General features: G+C 43.8%; 1 pseudogene; it reads right to left on the reverse strand.

Moving 5' to 3' along the window:
• Nucleotides 1-1106: 1106 nt before the first annotated feature.
• On the reverse strand, nt 1107-15910 carry LOC128573468 (cell cycle checkpoint protein RAD1-like; annotated as a pseudogene).
• Between the last annotated feature and the right edge of the window lie 3818 nt (nt 15911-19728).

Here is a 19728-nt window from a genome sequence, read left to right on the forward strand (position 1 = left end):
CCTTGGTTTGGTCAAGAAACTCACAAGCAAATGGAAGTTATGCAATAGTCCTCACTGCCATCCACAGTTTTGAGAACAAGAAGGAAATCTGTGACTCTGAAGACTATTCTACATCATGTTAATAGATTCCTTCAAATGACACACTTTAAAAATAAATCATATAAAGAATTGTTCCAGCTCAGTGACTGTAGCACAGTGGTTATGGGGCCAGCCACATACACTGAGGCTAGTGGGTTCGAACCCAGCCTGGGCCTGCTAATCAACAATGACAATTGCAACAAAAAATAGCCTAGCGTTGTGGCAGGCGCCTGTGGTCCCAGCTACTTGGGAGGCTGAGGCAAGAGAATCTCTTAAGCCCAAGAGTTTGAGGTTGCTGTGAGGTGTGATGCCCCCAGCACTCTACTGAGGGCGACATAGTGAGACTCTGTTTCAAATAAAACAAACAAAAAAAAGAATTGTTCAGACTTGTTTGGTGATGTTACCACTTTGGAATGTTTGCAGAAAAAAAAAATCACATGTAAAAGTAATCACCTCAATGCAATTAAATGTTTTGTTTTTTTTTTAAATAGTTGTTTCCAAACTTTAACATGTATGAGAATTTTCCTGGGCACAGCAAGTTAAAATATAGATTGCTGGCCTTACTCCCATGGTTTCTTACAAATTTCCCAGTGGTTCTGATGCTGTTGGTTTGGGACACAATATTTTGAGAACCGCTGCTTTAAGATCCAGAATTCCAACTAATAACCAACACTCATATGCCTTTGCTTTTTCTAACAGCAAATAAATCAAAGAACATTTCAGATATAGCTTCATCAAACTCTTGAAATGTTCAATGAAATAGAACACATAATCTATGCATCTCAGCTCATAATGATTCCCGTGAGTTCAAAAGACAGAACCACAGGACAGTCCGACTCTGGATAATCTATGACTGTAAGAACACATGCATTTTACAAAACACATTGCAACTATTAAGTTACAGGTCCCACCTTCTCCATGCTTCTTCCCTGTAGAAAATCCAATAAATTATAAAAAGTACCACACTAAAAATGAGAACTTAACTGATGATGAATGTACACATAAACTATTACAGTGAATTATCATACTCAAGACTCAGACTCAGGAACTTTTTCATCAGTGCAGCAGTAATATTCCACAAAACGTATTTGTATATTTTGATTTCTAATCATATATTGCAGTGAAAGGAAGCCTTAGTTATCTACCCAAATATATACCTTGTAAGATAGAACTATTGCCTTTGTAGATGGTTTCAGAAGAGAAATCTCCTGTCTGTTGACCTGGATCTGATCACAGTGAAATGCCTCCATTAGCTCAGAATCTTGGGGTAGTCAGGATGGGAACGTCCTGTATTTCCCCAAGTAGATAAGTAAATAAGAAGTAAGGTCTGTCAGGGAACATGGATTTCTAGAGAACCTCGCTTGTTATATCAAGCATGTCAAGCATTTGGAAAATGCTTTGCGGAGCCCCTCTGACTGCAGAATCATTTCATTAATAACATTGGTGCTACAGAAATCAAACTCCAGAGTCTCCACTGGCTCCAGAGTATTGATTTTGCAGACCATCACCATGCCTCCTTCTTTCAGGAACAGCATCAAAGGGTGGCCAAAGTCTTGGTACAATGTCAGAAATGCAGTTAAATTCCTTGGTGTGGAATTTGATCCGAAAGCAGATAAACAGTCTACAAGGAGAGTTAATTAATTCGAAAAGTACCAGACTCTTCCTGGCCTGTAAAACTCTTGAAATATTCCAGCCTGAATAAAGCATTTGCTTGCACACACTTTGCATTTTCTAAGGTAACCTTGATTCTACTTTTAGTAGCGAAACAGTGGCACAGTCTCGGAAACGAATAGCTCCTAAGATGGTGAAGACCCCTGACATTGTGGAGGCTGGCCACCAAGCCTACTGACCACTCTCGTCTTGAGCGTGCTGCTGTAGGAAAGGCATCACCATTGCACCCTGTGTCCTGAGTGGTGCTCCTGGGGCCAACGCCTGACCCTACAGATCACGCACACTTGGCAAAATTCAAGATTCCATGATGAACCCTTCCTGGTCCATGCTGGTGAGTCCCGGGAGGCGGTGCCAGGGGCCTGGGCATTCAACTCTGCTGACCGGGCCAACCCTCCTCTCTATAACTTGGGGGGAAATTACCCCCGCTAAGCTCAGTTTCCTCATTTTCAGCATGAGGCAGTTAACAGGCCCAGGGCCCTTCCCAGCCCAGTCCCAGGCAGTGATGTGCAGTTACTGGGAAACCGCAGGGAGTGCTGCTATATTTATTTTCTTGCCTATCTTGCTGCAGATTAGTTTCGTGAGCCTTGTGTTTTTATGTTTTCTTCCCTTCTGTATTCACAGTGTGGTGAACACAGCAGGCACTTGATAAAGGTTTCCTGAGTGAGCAACTCAAAGGGTACTTCTCTGGTTCAAGCTGAAGGAGTGACTCGGAGACACATCGTGACCCTGACACTCCCCTGGCCTCCTCTAGATCTCAGGCTAGCTCTAAGAATTCGTGGAACCACTGGGGAGCTGTCCCCCGCTTCCTGACTCCAGGAAGAAAGATACTAAGGGGCTATTCATAAGCCTGGTCCCTACCCTTGCCCAGGCTGGGATTCTGTAAAGCTCCAACTCCGTAATCCCTGCCTCTGGCAGCCATGTGCACTGCAAAAATCATTTCAGAAATCCAAACGGTAATATTACTCAGAAATGAGCTGCCTGGAGAGGATTCTTTAGTGACCTGTCATCGAGGGGAAGGCGCTGCCAGCAGTCAGCCTGCGCAACCTCTCAGTGAGCGGCCGAAAGTGCTTCCTTACCATCCAATTCACCGCAGGCTGCAGGAGCGGACCTGCCCCTGCTAATGGCTTCCTTCTGTGTACCGCAGGCTCCGTGACTTCAAAGGGTGATCGCCGGGGGAAGGAGAAGGCCAGGGACTTGGGCGTACTACCTTGACTGGCACAGAGGTTAAATGGAAATTGGGACTTTAGAAAAGGTCAATGAAGTCAATACAGGAGGGAAAAGGAAGGAATATATTTTTGTGGGCAGTGAAATGATTGGATACTTGCCTTTCTCCTAATGGGATCTCGACACTCATTTTCTCATTCGATCCATCATCTCTTGATGTTCATCGCTCAAGCAGAGTGTGACAGTAATGTGGGTAATCCAAAGGGCTTCCAAAAGTAAAGCAGCAAATCATCACAAGCTCAATTCTGTTGGACTTTGCTGTGCCGGGCATATTTTTTGTTGCTGTATTAGCATATCTGTTTTTAAAACATTTTTTAGTACCTATTATTATCCAATACTGCACCCATTGCTTCAGGGGGTTACGAATCTTATGAGACACATTTTCTGCTCAAATGGTGGTAGCAAAGAACTCCTGAAATTTGAAAAATGTCAGCTGAGAGGACCTGTCAAAGATGAGATCTTGGAGACACCACATTCCCCTGAAAAGATGCTCTAGTCTCGCTCCGTAAGTCCTATGGTCAGGAGATCAAAGACCTTGGGATCTACCTGGTCCGAATGAGAATCCTGACTCATCTGCCCACTTCCCGTGGGCCTTGGTCAGGTTACTAGAAGGTCCTGCCATCTCAGTCTTTCATCTGTGAAATAGGATCTACCTTTAAAAGTTGTTTGGAAGAACCAATTAAATGACTTACATAAAAAATGACTATGGGGCCCTTTTCACATTTTTTGAAGTTATTACATAATAAGATGTAAAGAAATAATTTCCTATACTGACGCTTTGTAAGAATAGAAACTTTCTTTCTCTGTATCTGCCTGGTAGTTAGAAGGTACTCAAGAAATGGGGTGTCTTTTCTGACCTGTCGTTGCCAAGCTCCCAGGCACACTTGCTCCTTAGAGAAGTGAAATCAGTAGCTTGTCAGCAGGCCCAAAGTCACCTGAATAACCTGTGAGCCACGGGCTGGACCCAGCCACATACCCCATGGTCGGGTGCCACACCCAGGGCTGTCGCAATGAAGTCCACCATTCATCAGTGACTATCAGCTGTAGGGCTTGTCAGCAACTGTCGCCCATTTCTCTTCATCCGGGCATTGGGGGAGGAAATTGCGATAAGCAAACTTTGTGAGGAAAAACCAAGAAGCTTATATCAAAATCCAGATATTTGCATCTAAACCCAAAATATTGTTGCATAATAATCATCAAAGAGACAGAGAAAGAGCAAGCCTCGGGTGCAGGGAGGAAGGTTCCAGTCTGGGCCACTGGAATCTTCTACGTGCTCTCCCGTGAGCACGTCTACCCCAGACGATACACAAGGCGGCAGGAAGTTGATAGACCTGCTTTCAAATTTTCAAGTGCTACCCAAATGCAAGCCATTAATTATCATTTCCCTGTGACTCTAAGGAATCCAAAAGTAATTTCCTCTCACCAACAGGCTCTATTTGTCCAGGACAATACAATTCACCAATTGTCACCTCAGAAAGTTCTCAATGTGCCCTATTATCATGTGGTCAACAAAATATGCCTGCCATAAAAATACTTAGCTAGTGCAGGGTTTGTGCCTTGGAATGGGGACTAGCACACAGACAATCCAGTTCCTTTCTAATGCACAGCCTCAAGCATGGGCCACTCTGGGCAGCTGCCTAGAAAGTAAGGCTGACCTGGGCCTCCCACACTGACAACTATCCAAGTTATCCTGTGGGGTGGACTCATTCTCTGCTCACAACCTTTTCTTGCTTCCCACCCTGCCATGAGTGGACTTCCTTTCCTCCTTCAGTCGGTGTTGGGTTTGTCCACATACTGTCCTCTGCCCAGTAAAATGTGGACATAAGTGACCGTGCACCAGTTCAGAGCTCAGGTCTTCAGAGACATGTGTTTCTGCTCACCCTTCTTAGAATGCTGTACCATTTATGAGAAGACTGTGCCGTGGGTCATCCCTGGTCCCAGCCTGGGTGACAGATGGAGTCATGATACCACTGATCCACAGTCCCATGAGTAAGAAAAAAATCTGTCATTGCTTGATGTCTTTGAGATGTTGATGTGTTTATTACACAGCGCTACTGGAACTGGTATCTGACTAACACACCCTGCCAGAGCTAAGGATTATGAGAGTCTGCTTGGTGTCTGATTCAGTGAGTTTTTTTGCTTTGTGTCTGATTTAGTGAGTTTTTCCACTTGGTGTCTGATTCAGGGAGATTTTTGGTACCTTCAGCTCTGTCACCACCCTTATTGATTTACCTGACTTGATGCTTCCTAAGAACAGAAAGATTTCATGGGAACGCTCTCAGGATTTGAGGAGATTGTTCCACAGCTTTCATAGATGACCTTCTGACCAACTTACAAATGAATGTGAAAGGGGAGTATTGTCCTTGGTTACTGTCTCGTCTTGGTTGAGAGCCCTGAATATTTCTGCATTATGGCCCCTCCAGCTCCAGGATTTGCCCCCACCAGACTTCATGGGAAATAAAGACATCAGCCTTACACCATGTTTTTATAACTGTGTGAAACCCAAATCGTCCTAACAACTTTTGAATAAACTGTCAGAGACACTGGATGAAAATCTTGAAAGACAATCTGGGCCAGAGGGAAATCTGGAAATGGGCCTGAGGCCGCCTGCTTCTTTCACTCTGCTGTGGACCCAAGCATGGCTCTGGAAAGCTGCCCTTACACATGGGGCCTGAATGCCTTGTTGGGCAGAGCAGGGAGCATGGGGGAAGCTTCTGAGAGTCGGACAGATAGCTTGGTGTGTTGTTTCTTTGGGGTGATACTCAGTGACCTGAAGAAGGAAACTGCTTGCTGGCAGTTTTTGGACAGAACATGGCCCAGAGCAATAAAGATTTTGAAAAGACTATCTTTGAGGCTTGAGGTGGTTTGGCAAGACCAGATCTCAGCGGGATCCCTGCTGCTTCTGCGAAATACTTGGAGAGCACACAGTATTATTGGCTCTCACAGATGTTTATGTAGGGCTGACTTAAGATATAAATACCTCCCCCTCTCCTAAACAGCCCTGTGTCATTTTATGAGCATTTAAAAGTCATTTAAAAGGCAGTAGAAAAGAAGATTAAGACTTTGCAGACATGAAAAACAAGAAAAGATAATATTTGTTGAGCACTTACTAAGTACTAAATATGACCTTGTGATTTTACATCCCATTTAATCCATACAAAAACCCTAAAAAGTAAATACTATCAAAAATTACACCTGTGGTGCATCTTACAAGGGTACATGTGAAACTTAGTAAATGTAGAATATAAATGTTTTAATGCAATAACTAAGAAAATGCCAGGAAGGCTATGTTAACCAGTGTGATGAAAATGTGTCAAACTGTTTATAAAACCAGTGTATGGAGCCCCATGATTGCATTAATGCAAACAGCTATGATTTAATAATAAAAAAATTCCATTTTTTTTTACTTAGAAAACTGAATTACAGATATAAAACAACGGGGCTGAATGCCCAAGGCTAGAAATGGCATTGGCATCTAAGTTCCCTGTCAATACAGCTCTAATGCTGGTCCGTGTAACAGCTACTATTGGGTTAGAAAAGTGTCATGAATTGTGTCACCCATCTGATAAGAAAGGAGCACCTCAAAGTTACCTGACACTGAAGAGAAATCAACATAAGAGAGCACGGCCTTCTGCAAGTGTCCCTGATACTCAGGGAGCCCATGATCCAGACGGCATCTGACTGATTGATCAGCCGATGAATTAACAGGCAGCTCAGCAGATCCTAGTGGAGAGCCGGCTGCTGCGGGCTGCTAGAGAGGAGAGTGGCATCCAATCCCACGAGAACTCATAGTCTAATATTAGAAAGGTATTCATATGTTTAAGTAGCAAGTGAAATGTGGGTTTTTTCCTTTTTTTCTTCTTTTTTTTTTTTAGTTTTCTTATCTGTCAGAGGAGCATGCCAAAACATTGACAGCTGAAAAATACAGGAGATTTGCTCCAGCCTGATCCCCAGAGGAGCTGGTTGAGGGGGACGGGTGTGGGAGTCTCCTAGACTTTTCTCTCTGTTTTTATACATGTTTAGGTATCTCCATAATGAAAAGTTGTTATGGGATGTGGGACACTCTTGATCACCTCTTTTTCCTGATTAACAGCGGTCCTGCCTGGGAAGGAGCCTGTCCTGCCCTTTGAGCAAGGGGAGGTCCCCTGGGTGAATGGTGAGACACCCTCAGGTAACCCAAAGGAAAGCTCACGGGCTGATTTCTGAAGACCCTGATGGCTCCTCAGAGCACAGAGCTCTGGATGTGTCTTCTGGACATTTGGACGTCCAACTAACTGCAGCTGTGGACATCAAGAGAGTTTGGTTGGGCAAGGCAGGACACTCCAGGGATGACAGCACGTCCCACCCAAGGAGAAGCTGCCCAGAGAAGTAAATATCGTGTGCAAATTCTCTCATGCCCACTACAGGCAGCTGACCCCATGGGAGCATGTGGCCAACTCCAGTGTGGGCATCAGCATGACAACTCGAAAACGGGTCTCAGGGTGGACTGTGGCCCCAGTGGCAGCTATTTAGAGTCTACGTGGCAGCAAACAGGAGCCAGTAGGAGTGGCAGCCCAGGTATAGCAGGAGGACAGGAGTCAGGATGAAGGGGTGAGGTTAGAGCCTGCTGAAAGAGCCCCGTGCGCTCCTGGGCAGTGAGGGTCACAGAGACGACAGGCTGCCGTGGTCTCTGCAGTCAAGGTCACAGCAAAACCTGCACGAGAAATCACTGTATCCCTAAGCAACTTCAAATGATTTGATTAAAAAAAAATAATTGCCATCTTCTAAACAGATATAGTAAATAAACATTTACCATATTAAAGCTCACACATAAGCTCACACGAAGGCTCACTTTCAAATTGCTGCTTCTTTCCATTGGTGCTGTTTCCTCCAACCTCTCACACAGTTGTCTCCATACCTGTTCTGGGCTGTCAGGAGTGCGTGGTAAAGACTGACAGGTGGTAAAATAGTATCTTTTTAAATCCCTTCATTCTTCAAATCACACCAGAAAAATAAGTACCCTTTCCTCACTCCTCAATTTTACTCCCTATCAAAGGTGTTTCATAAGGATACACCACGTACCAGCCCTCCTGCCGCCCACAAAACATAGAATAGACGAGGAGGAAAGCCCACCTCACCCTGAAGGGCTGCGTTTCATTGTGAGCTGGAAGTGAGCATGCTGGGATTTTAGGGCTATGAGCAACAGAAGTTGCCAGCTAGAATGAAAATACTTAATATTTTTTTAAATCGCATTAATTAAGTCCATTTTGCACATCAGTTCTAGAAAAGATTTCATAGCCCTGATTGTGGAAGGAGCAACGTGGACAAGGGAATGTTTTAGCTACCATTTCTGTTTCTCATAAGCTGACATGTCACTACCACTCTCGTCACTGAATGAAAGAATATTCTATTGGAACGCTCCTTCTCTACATCACATGGACTGTCACCATCGAATACTAGCAATCTGTTTATAATTCAATCAGGACAGATTACTTTGAGATGAGACCGGAAACTTCTTTAGTAACCATTGTCAACAAATTGATTCTTGTACCGATAGCTAGATTACAACCCGGGAAGATCAACAGGACAGCACAAAAGTCCAGAAATAACATCATCGGGGCGTCTGTCTGGCCTGCCCGGGTCCTTATTTCTGTCATTCTGGACTCTGTGATCCAACTAGATGCAGTTTCTCCAGACCCATTTGTCTTCTGAAAAGGAACCCATGATCCTGAGTCTGCCTTTAACGTTTCCTTCCCCTCTGAGGAAAGGGCTCGGCCCCTCACTGCTTCCTATCTTCTCAAACTTTACTGTCTTTTTGGTAATCTGCATGGTGAAAATGAAGCCTTGTTTACTGTCTGATGTATTTTTTCCTGCTTCTTTCCCACTCTTTGCCTCTCCCTGTCCTTAGTTCTCAGAGTGACACTCATACACAGACACACACATGTTCATGCCTGCACACACGTGCACACCCACATGCAGACACACGCACAAATCCGTCAACAGTCCCTGTGACAGACATACATTCATGCCTCTGAGGCACTGTGCTCTTCTGGGCTGTCTAGATTGTTCCTTTGGCCATCTTTTCTATTTGTCCTCCTCCCCAACAAAACTTTGTGAAAACACTAGCACGTCCCTGCTGCTCACACGATGGTCAGAGGTTTCCAGGAACCAGAGACACCCTGGATTCTTCTCCCCCCACCCATTCTCCAGTGTGCCTGACAAAGATTTAGACATTGCTACATTCTACTCACATGGTCAAATATCATTTGGATCCAGGAAAATAACAGAAATAAAATATGTCATATAGGACAAATGAAATACGTAAATTATATAAATACGTAATATCCAAATACGTAAGAGTCTAATAAAAATAAGTCATGAAGCTTTGGCCTAATCTAACGAACAATAAAGGAGAAAATAGAAGCATAGAAAAAAGAGTCAAATAGAAATAAAAATCAGGATGAGAAAAGGCAAGTTCCAGGTATCAATAATCATGATATACAAGAATGGATGAAACTCACTAGTGAACCATAGAGGTGGTCAACTTAAAACAAATAAAAAATCATCTCTACACTGTTCACAAGCCAGAGAACCTCAGCTGAGGACATGGAAAGTTTCAACAAGAGATATAAAAAGAAATGCCAGGTAAATATTAATCAAACATAAGCTCAGCAAATTATGCTATAATCAGACAAGATAGATTTGGGAAAAAGCATGAAGAGGGAGAGAGAGGACCAGTACATCATGATAAAATGTCCATTCTTCAAAAAGCTGTAACAATTCTGAATTTGAATGCATCTACTAAAGTAATTTATGAAGCAAAAATTATTGAAACCAAAATGGAGTTATCCCAGCCTGCCACTGGTAAACACATCACAAAAGGAAATTTTGCATTACTCCTCTCAAGAATCGATATGTCCAAATAAAAAAGTCCATAAATATTTAGCAATATCAACAAACTTAAAGAAGTCATATAGTCAATATTATAACCATATTTGGATAAAATTAGCATAAGAGGAGAAATCAAAGATAAAGAGAGAAAAGAAGATGGAAATAAGAGCTTGAACATTTAAATCAGGCTCAACACCTGTTGCTCAAGCAGCTAAGATGCCAGCCACATACACCTGGGCTGGCGGGTTCAAATCCAGCCTGGGCCCACCAAACAATGATGGCTGCAATCAAAAAATAACCAGGCATTGTGGCAGGCGCCTGTAATCCCAGCTATTTGGGAGGCGGAGGCAGGAGAATTGGAGTTTGCTGTGAGCTGTGATGCCAGCTACGCTACCCAGGGTGATAGCTTGAGGCTCTGTCTAAAAAAAAAAAAGAAAGAAAATTTAAATCACTAATCCAAAGAGCCACTGAAAATCGAACTACAAAGTTATACAATGTGTTAATCAGCCGTGTCAGAGCATGTCATTGGGAGGAGGAGCTGCTCTCAAAGGAAAATTGACTGCACTAATGCATTTTTCTAAAAATGAGAAAGACTAAAAACAAATTTTCTAAACTTTTCACTCAAAAAGCTAGAAAAATAAGCCTATAGGAAGTAGATGAAAGAAATGAATAAAAATAAAAGAAGCCACTAAAGTATGAAACCAAACAATTAGAACTGAAACTGCTTTAAAGACCAGTAAAATAGGCAAAGCCTTAGAAAATCTGAATAATAAATTGGTAGAGAATAAACTAATATACTTAAGAATAAGAAAAGGAATGCAAAATTGTAGAAGGGGCTTTTTTTTTATTAAAATTGGCTTAGGAAAAGGGCCAGTCATGGTGGCTGGCACCTGTAATCCTAGCATTTTGGAAGGCTGAGGCAGAGGAATTGCTTGAGGCCAGGAGTTCAAGACCAGCCTGGGCAACACAGTGAGATCCCAACTCTACAAAAAGTTGAAAAAATAGCTGGGTGTGGTGGCATGTTCATATGGTCCTCACTACTCAGGAGGCTTAGGCAGGAAAATTGCTTGGGCCCAGAAAATTGCTTGGGCCCAGGAGTTATTTCAGGCTACAGTGAGGTACGTATGATCACACCACTGCACTCCAGCCTGGCTGACAGAGTGAAACCCTGTCTATAAAAATAATAAGAATAATGACCACTTAATTAAATAAAAAAATATTGACTTTAAGAAAAAGAAAGGCTGAAGAGATGATAAACCTTGGAAGAAATTGCAAAGGCAATTATTTAAAAATAATAATAATACATCAGGCCCACATAGATTTAGTGGTAAAGTACTAATGAACAGTTTCAGTTCTGAGTCAGGGATTAGTCATAAGAACTGAAAAAGATGAGAAGCTACTCGATTTATTTTACGTGTTAAAAAAATGATCTCCAAATCAGGAATATATATTTCACGTGTATGATATATATGGCGCATATGGAATATATATGTATATATGGAACATAGGATCCAATCTACAAAGGCAAAACCAACTATCACATATTTAGAAATAGAAATAAATAATATTAAAAATCTACAGAAAGAAAATCATAGAATTATACTAAAGGCCATCAAGGAAAGACCTGAACAGAGAGGCGTCCTGGAGTCTAGCAAAGGCAGGTTTACCCCGGAGCTAATGAGGATTAAGCCCAGGACTCCCACTTGGAGATAAAGTCCTTGGACTCTCCTGAGCAGCTCCCATTCAAGGAGCATTCAGGGGTCCTGGCCTCTTTCCGTTCTTAGTCCCCTACATCTGGTAACTATTGCTGCCTAACAAACTACTCTCACATTCAGCAGCTTAAACAATAAGCATTATCAATTTCCTGACTCAGAAATTTGGGAGCCACGTATCTGTGCAGTACCTGCTCACAGTCTCTAGTAAAATATGGTTGACATGTCAGCTGGGGGTACAGATGTCTGAAAATTAGACCAAAGCTGTAGGACCAACTTCCAATACGGTCACTCACATGAATGAGAATTGGTGCTGGCGATTGTGGGCAGAGGCCTCAGTTTCCCTCGACATGGGCCTCTCCAGGGACTGCTTGCCTGTCTTGATGGCGTGGTGACCGGCTTCCACAGAGTCATACAAGAGAGGGCAAGGCCACTTAGCTTGTATGTCCTAGCCTTGGGAGTAGCACACTGCTCTTTCCGCAGTCTCCTGTAGCTGACACGCATCCACCATTTTCCAGGCAGCAGAGAAGTCTAAAGAGTTTGAAGACCAGGAGGTGTGGATCCTTGGAGAACATCATCAAAACATGGTGCCAAGGTTTCTAAAGAAATGAAAAAGAGAACAGAGGAACACATGGGAAGTTTCTGTGGGTCGGGCCAAAAGTGGCAAACATCACTCCTAGTCACCAGTCACACGACCACATCCAACCTGGAGGGAGGCTGTAAAATTATGTCCAGCTGGAAGAGGAGGAAGTGGATTTGGTAATTAGCTAGCAATCTGGCTGCCATGGCATAAATTCAATCATCATAATTACAATGAATAAAAGAGAGAAATCAGATAAGGATTTCGCAACACCGTTGGCACATACATACGTCAGTTTGTAATCATAACATAAATAAGAAGAAAATCCTACTGGCTGTAGTGGAAGGTTAAGGGGACCACGCTGGGGCCACGGATGGTGAGGGAAGGGAATATATACCTTCTGTTTTGATCAATCAGGGAAAATTTTATGGAAGGATAAGCATGTAGGATAGATTTAAATCAGAGGAAAACAAGTTAAAACTTATGCCAGAATGAGGGAACAGGGTGAACAAGGACAGAGAAGCCTGGAATCATGGCCCTGGGACTTGCTGGCTGATTAACACAGAGGGGGCACGGGGGGTCAGCTACAGGAGGCTGCAGACGTGATTAGCACAGAAGGAGCACAGGAGGGTTGCAAAAGTGAGGGGAGCAAGCGTCACGTAGGATGGGCCTTGAATGCCGTGCCAGCACGCTTGCCTCTTCCCCTCTCTAGGAGCTCACAGAAGAGGGTTGACATGCTCTGCCCTGTGACCCACAGGGCACCCTGGCAGCTGCGGGAAGAGTGGTTACACTGGGGTCACTGGCTGGCGCAGGTAGAGCGGTCAGGGCTCTCTGAGGCTGCTCCTGGGCAGGTGGCCACAACTCACGGCTCTTGGCCCCGCGTCCACACAGGCCAAGGTCTGCGGCTGCACCTGCTTCCGCGCTGTTATGGGCTCCATTTTTTTCCTGGTACCTTTTGTCATAAGCACCAGACTTTAAAGAGAGGAGTTTGGGCTTTTGTTTTTCAGAGGAAAGTTGGAAGCAATTTCAGGGTTGAATTTATTCTTGCCCTCGCTCTAGCGCAGACACAGACTAACAGCCTAGTGTGGCGCTTCTAAGCTGCACGGCTGCAAGTTTTTCCTGCAGGGCTGCGGCCTCCTGCAGGCTGCAGAGAGGAAGGTGATGGTAACATAGCAGCTCCCATTCCTCAGAAGCCTGCTGTGAGCCCCGCACTGGGCTCAGCACTCATGTATGTTAGCTCATTTAATTCTCACAGCCTTGTGAGAAAAAATTATTATACCCACTTTACAGATGTAGACACTGAGGTTTTAAAAAGATGATTTTGCCCCAGACCTCACAATTACTGACAGTGACCTATGTAGGATTTAACACCAAAGTTTCCACCAATCCAGCTGTTTCTGGTATCTCTTCTTGCCGTTCAATTTCATATCATTTGCAGTTTTGTGACTAAAATAACAAAACTAGTCAATATTTTTACTGCCTCAGTTTTATTATTGTGTGAGAGTTAAGCAGACCACAGGCTCTGGAGTGAGACTAAACTGCTCTTCACGGCTGTCTAAGGGCGAACGTAAAGCACACTTTAGTACTCAGCTGACGTCCGGGACCGCTAAAAATTGCAATTCATTACCCACCAGTGACGTCATCTCCATCACCATCCTTATTAATACAGTGATTTTGAGGTTTATCGGGTTCATGTTAAGCCCCTTCCTCAGACTAGCGCATTTAATTCTCACTATAGTCCTGTGAGAAGACGGGGGCTTACAGATGCTCCGTGGATGCCAAGGTCTCCACCTGTTAAGCAGCCTAGCTGGGATTCCAAGGAGACCAGAGTAAGAGCCGCAGGGAATAATGACATGATGGTGAAATCAATTCTGAAAAAAATCGTTCAGTCATTATTTGCACTCACTGTGGCTGCATGGACTGCAAGTGTCCATTTTAAAAGGAAAATAAAGCATCACTGTCCTTGGAGATCGTGTTGTTGAGTAGGTGTGTAAGGTAATTACACTGCAAGGCAGAAAGAGCACTAGGCAGCAGCAGAGGAGAGGTGGGAGGCTGGGCCCTGGCAGGAGGAGGCTACATCTGTAAACCTCTGAACCAGACCCCCAAAGGTGCGTTGGAAATGTGGGGAGACAGTGGGAGAAAATCGTTTAAGACTAAGTGAACAGCTTGAAGAAAAATAAATAAATAAAAAACAACTCCAGCCCTGGAGTTTGATGTGTTTCAGATGTCTAGTCTGTGTGGTTAGAAAAAGTGGCGTGTAGCCAAGGAACACAGTTCTTCACTAGATTAATAATAGCTGCAATTCTATAAAGGGGAAAAAGAGAGCCCGTGCCCAATAAGTGGGGGAACACTGAGCTAAGAGCAGTTAAACAAACGTCCTCATTTTGAGACTTCTCTAAAGTCTAGAATGGGGTGAGCAGCGTTTCCAGCTCCCTGCCCTGAAGCCCTTCCGCAGAGGAGCATCTCAGAGGATCCACCATCCAGGGAATTCACGTACTTTGAAAAATGCAAGTCCAGGGCACAGGGAGGAAGAGACACAAGTACATGCAGAGTAGAAAAAGAAGGGGGGAAAGAAATGAAACTCGAACGTGAAAGCCTCGAATGCCAGACTAAATCATTTTAACTTTCATTTGTGGATAATGAAGATTCTGGAGGCAGGAATGACATGGTCAGACCCGTCATTTGGGAAGATTTCTCTAGTTGCTAAACGTAGGCAGGATGAATGAGGGAGGAGAGTGGATGGAGTGGTGAAACTATGGAAAAGTCAAACTGAGAGATGATGGGGAGAGGAGCCAGGGGGCCGGGAGGAGAAGCCTCACTCAAGAAGTCTTCAGAGGAGGGGACCAAGCAGTTTGGGTGCAGAGCCAGACGTGGAACACAGGAGAGAAGAAACAGCACAGCACTCAGAAACTCAGAGCTCGCTTTCAACCTAAGCAAACAACCATGAAGAAAACAAAGATTGGGGCTTTGAGGGGGGCTAAGAGGGAAGATTACAGAGAGAAAATAATGAATTTGGCTCAAGACATGTTGAGCCTGAGGTACTCTGAGGGATCCAGGTGCAGAGATGGTCAGGGACTGAGAGGGGTATTGGCAACATCCTTCGGAGTTTGTGCAGAGCTGGGACCAGACACTGAGAGTCATCAGCTCCTACCTGACGGGGAAAGAAACAGACAGCATGAAGTTCCGCAGCAAGTATATGGAGAAGGAAGGAACTCCTAACAGTCTCCTGACCGTGGGGGAACACTCTCCTCTGCCCAGGACCGTAAAGTCACATCACTCTCCATCCATCCCTCCGCTGTCAGCACCCGGTTCTTCCCTCTGAGTCCCCTCTCTCCACCTTGCCCTGCAGAAGCTAGCCTTAGAACTCAGTGTCCCACCTAAAGCTTGGTGGGCCCCTTCTGCAGATAGGCCCACCAATAAAAATCCACTCATCCTCACCCGGTTTAACCCTCTAAGGCAGCCCCGCCAGGAACAGATATGAAAGCTTTTACCTTGATCTGGGCTCCCCAAAGCCAACTTTGGGGACTCTTGTGCATGGTCTGGCTGCAGGATGTTTCCCAGAAAGCCCTTCTGGGGAGTGAGGAAGGCAGGAAAGGGAAGGAGACCAGTAACGGTGCAAAGGAGCAAGTTCCCCCTGTGGTCACCTGGGCCTCAGTCCACTGCAGAACCATGGGTGGCTGCACAGAACGCACCTCACGGTTGTCCCTCAGGAAGGGCAGCTGTGTATTTACCCAACAGTCCCTTCATCCTTGGCCAATGCTCCTTCACGGTACATAACTCCCCAGAATTTACAACTTGCATGAGTCCAGGCCAACACAATCCCAAGTCCAAGAAAAGCTCAGGAAGACCCCCGGGTTCCCCGTCAGCAGGAATCAGTACACAGGGTTCTCAGAGATGTGCCAAGGAGACAAAGGTGGGATGACCACTGCTACCCAAAGAACCTGTTCCCTGTTCAGGGAGCCTTTGAGAGGAGAGAAGAGGGCTTCTCTCCTGAGAAACCAGCCAGTACCATCTCAGAGGAGAATCTGAGTCAAATGTGCTTATTCCGTGCAGTTTGCAGTATATTTTAATGATCTCAAAAGTTGAGCAGTCACCACCAGCACCAAATTCCTCTTGGCACACGCACTGATTTTCTACGTATAGGTCAAAGAACTCTCAGCCTCAAATGAAAGCATTATTGACCAAAATTGTTTCAAATGTCAAATACACATCCCAAAGATGAAAACCAATCAAACCAAGGCTTAGAGAAAGTATGTGTATGTCGGACTTACCCTATAAATTACTTTTAGCTTTGATTAAATTCCTTTCTCTCTAACAAGTTTCTGGACTATCAATTATTATAATGGACAGGGCTTCTGGACTTCTAAAGGAGGCTTAGTAATTACGTTCAAATGTATTCTTTCAAAACATGGTCAGGACCTGGCATTTGAATGCCAGCCTGGAGGGGTGAAAGATACAAGGAAGGCTGAACACAAAGAAATGGTTTAGCCAGAAAGCCTGATTCATGACGGGGTATGTTTAATATTCAAATACAATAAACCCAGGTACTTATCGTCATTTGATCTTTGATAAGCCTATCAAAAACTTAAACTCGGGGAAAGACTCCCTATTTAACAAATGGTGCTGGGAGAATTGGCTGGCAACTTGTAGAAGACTGAAACTGGACCCACACCTTTCACCTCTAACAAAAATTGACTCTCACTGGATAAAAGACTTAAACCTAAGACATGAAACCATAAAGATTCTTGGAAAGAGTGCAGGAGGAACACTTGAAGAAATTGGCCTGGGAGAATACTTTATGAGGAGGGCCCCCAGAGCAATTGAAGCAATGCCTTAAATTGCTGGGATCTGATCAAACTAAAAATACATTACTGGGATCTGATCAAACTAAAAAGCTTCTGCACTGCCAAGAACACAGTAAGTAAAGCAAGTAGACTGCCCTCAGAATGGGAGAGGATATTTGCAAGTTACATTTCTGACAAAGGTCTGATAACCAGAATCCAGAGAACTCAAACTAGTAATAAGAAAAGAACAAGTGATCCCATTTCACTATGGGCAAGAGAGCTGAATAGAAGCTTCTCTGAAGAAGACAGGCACATGGTCTACAGACACATGAAAAAATGCTCATCTTCTTTAACCATCAGAGAAATGCAAATCAAAACCAGTTTGAGATACCATGTAACTCCAGTAACAGTAGCCCACATAACAAAATCCAAAAACTACAGATGTTGGTGTGGATGTGGAGAAAAAGGAACACTTCTGCACTGCTGGTGGGAATGCAAGCTAGTATGTTCCTTTTGGAAAGAAGTTTGGAGAACACTCAAGGATCTAAAAATTGACCTGCCCTTGGATCCTTGCAATTCCTCTACTAGGAGTATATCCAAAAGACCAAAAATCACTTTGCAAAAAAGATATTTGCACCAGATTATTCATTGCAGCTCAATTCGTAATAGCCAAGTCATGGAAGAAGTGCCCATAGACCCATGAATGGATTAATAAATTGTGGTATATGTATACCATGGAATACTATGCAGCCTTAAAAAAGATGAAGCTTTTTATGCTTACATGGAGGGATCTGGAACATATTCTCCTGAGTAAAATGTCTCAAGAATGGAGGAAAAAGTATCCAATGTATTCAGTTTTTCTATGAAACCTACTTATATTTACTCACACTTTCTTATGAAAGAAGAACACAACTATAGTCCAGGATAAAGGAGAGAAATGGAGTGGGAAGGGAGGGGAGGGGGGAGGTTTGATGGAGGGAGGGTAAAAGGTGAGACCACACCTATGGAGCATACAACAAGAGTATAAGTCAAATCTGTCAAGTGTAGAACATAGATGTTTTGACACAATAATCAAGTAAATGAGGTGAAAGCTATGTTGATTGGTTTGATCTAACCACGTCAGATTGTATAAAAAAAAATCAGCACATTGTACCCCACATATGCATGAATGTATTCATGATCTATGTGTATTTGACTTAATAAAAAAAGAAAACCAATTTAAAAAATAAATAAATAAATAAATAAATGGAATTACAGACCCCAAGTGTCCCTGGCATAGACATACACACACACACACAAAAAAAAAAAATTCAAATACACAACCTGGGTAGACTCAATTCCCATGGAATTTATGTTTACCAAATTGGCCAGTGCACTTTTCCAAATTCTGGGAAATGAACAGACCACTGTAGGACCTGGTGGCCCAGGCCTCTTAAGTGCATTTGGGCCACTGTTCACTTTAGTCAATGAATAGGCATGCAAAGAATGTGCAGCCACAGGCCTAAGAGAGAAGAGGAAAACCATCTTGGTTGATTTTTTTCCAAGTCACAAATTTAAGTGAAAATAAGTCAATGCGGCCTTTTCCTAAATCTCAACAGGGTGCTGAAGTTTTTGGCTGGGCTTCTGGTATTTACTGCTCTCAGAAAATTTGTCTCCAGAGTAATATTTTTACAATGACAGATTCTCCATAAAAAAATAAATTTTGAACATCAGCTTGTTCAAAGGCAAAAAAATAAATAGGTATTTTTGTAGAACTAGCCCTAAGGAAAATTGAGCTGCCTCACCTATAAAATGAAGATAATACCTGTTGTGAAGATTAAATGGCACAGAACAGAAGTCCAATACGTTTTGTTCCCTCCCTCAGGTCCCCCTGTAGAGCAGTACAGCCAAGTGTGAGAATCGCCCCTCCCTGCGTCTGATGACTTCTGTGTCAGTCAGGTTTACGCAGGGAGTGTGAACCTCAGCAGTGACATTAGGGACTAATTACACAGACTAGATCTTGGGCAATGCGGCAGTCTAGAAAGGCCATTGCCTGTGCATTTAATGGGGGCTACCTGGAAGAAGTCCTTCTCCTGGACCTAAAGAAGGAACCCACAGGGAGAGCTAGAGCTCATGTCCATGCTCACCACCTGCAGCCTTGAAGACACAGGTGACCTTCAGAAGAACTGGTGCCTCCACCAAGCTTAGCCCCCATGCAGCTGGGCACTGGGACAGACTGAAGGAGGAGATGGGTGGGACCCCTAGGAGCAGAAGGCCCAGAGCTGCCACCTCCCCCACCACCCCATGAACCTGCACATCAGTCTCAATCCCTATGGGCTGCCATTTCCCTTCTCACTCCCAGTCTCACACAACCAAACACTAGAACTACGTAGGGACAGAAGTTCTGGGAAACGTAGTCCCACCTCAGCGAAGTCTCTTGAGAGAGCAGAAAGCCATCACAGCTTCCCTGAATAAGGGATGGGCATGCCTGCCCCTCCCGAGCTGCAGGAAGAGTGAGCAAGACATCGCGTAAGCAACACCTTGTTTATTTTAAGTCAGCACAAACGTGAGCTCCACCACTCTCTGGGCCCTGGGAGTCTGCACAGAGACTCAGAACATACAGCTCACTCATCCTTGCCAAACAACTTTCGTTTATTCTTGAAAACCTGTCCATAAATACAAAATCAGTCACTCTTACATTTTTTCCCATTAACATTTATGGAGGGGAAATAGAATGTATCTCATCTCAACGCAAGTTTAAAGAAAAAGGGATAGAAAAATACACCACTTGAACAAAGAAATAAGTTTATATAATAGATAACAATGTGAA

Source organism: Nycticebus coucang, chromosome 21 (assembly GCF_027406575.1).
Source record: "Nycticebus coucang isolate mNycCou1 chromosome 21, mNycCou1.pri, whole genome shotgun sequence".
NCBI lineage: Eukaryota > Metazoa > Chordata > Mammalia > Primates > Lorisidae > Nycticebus > Nycticebus coucang.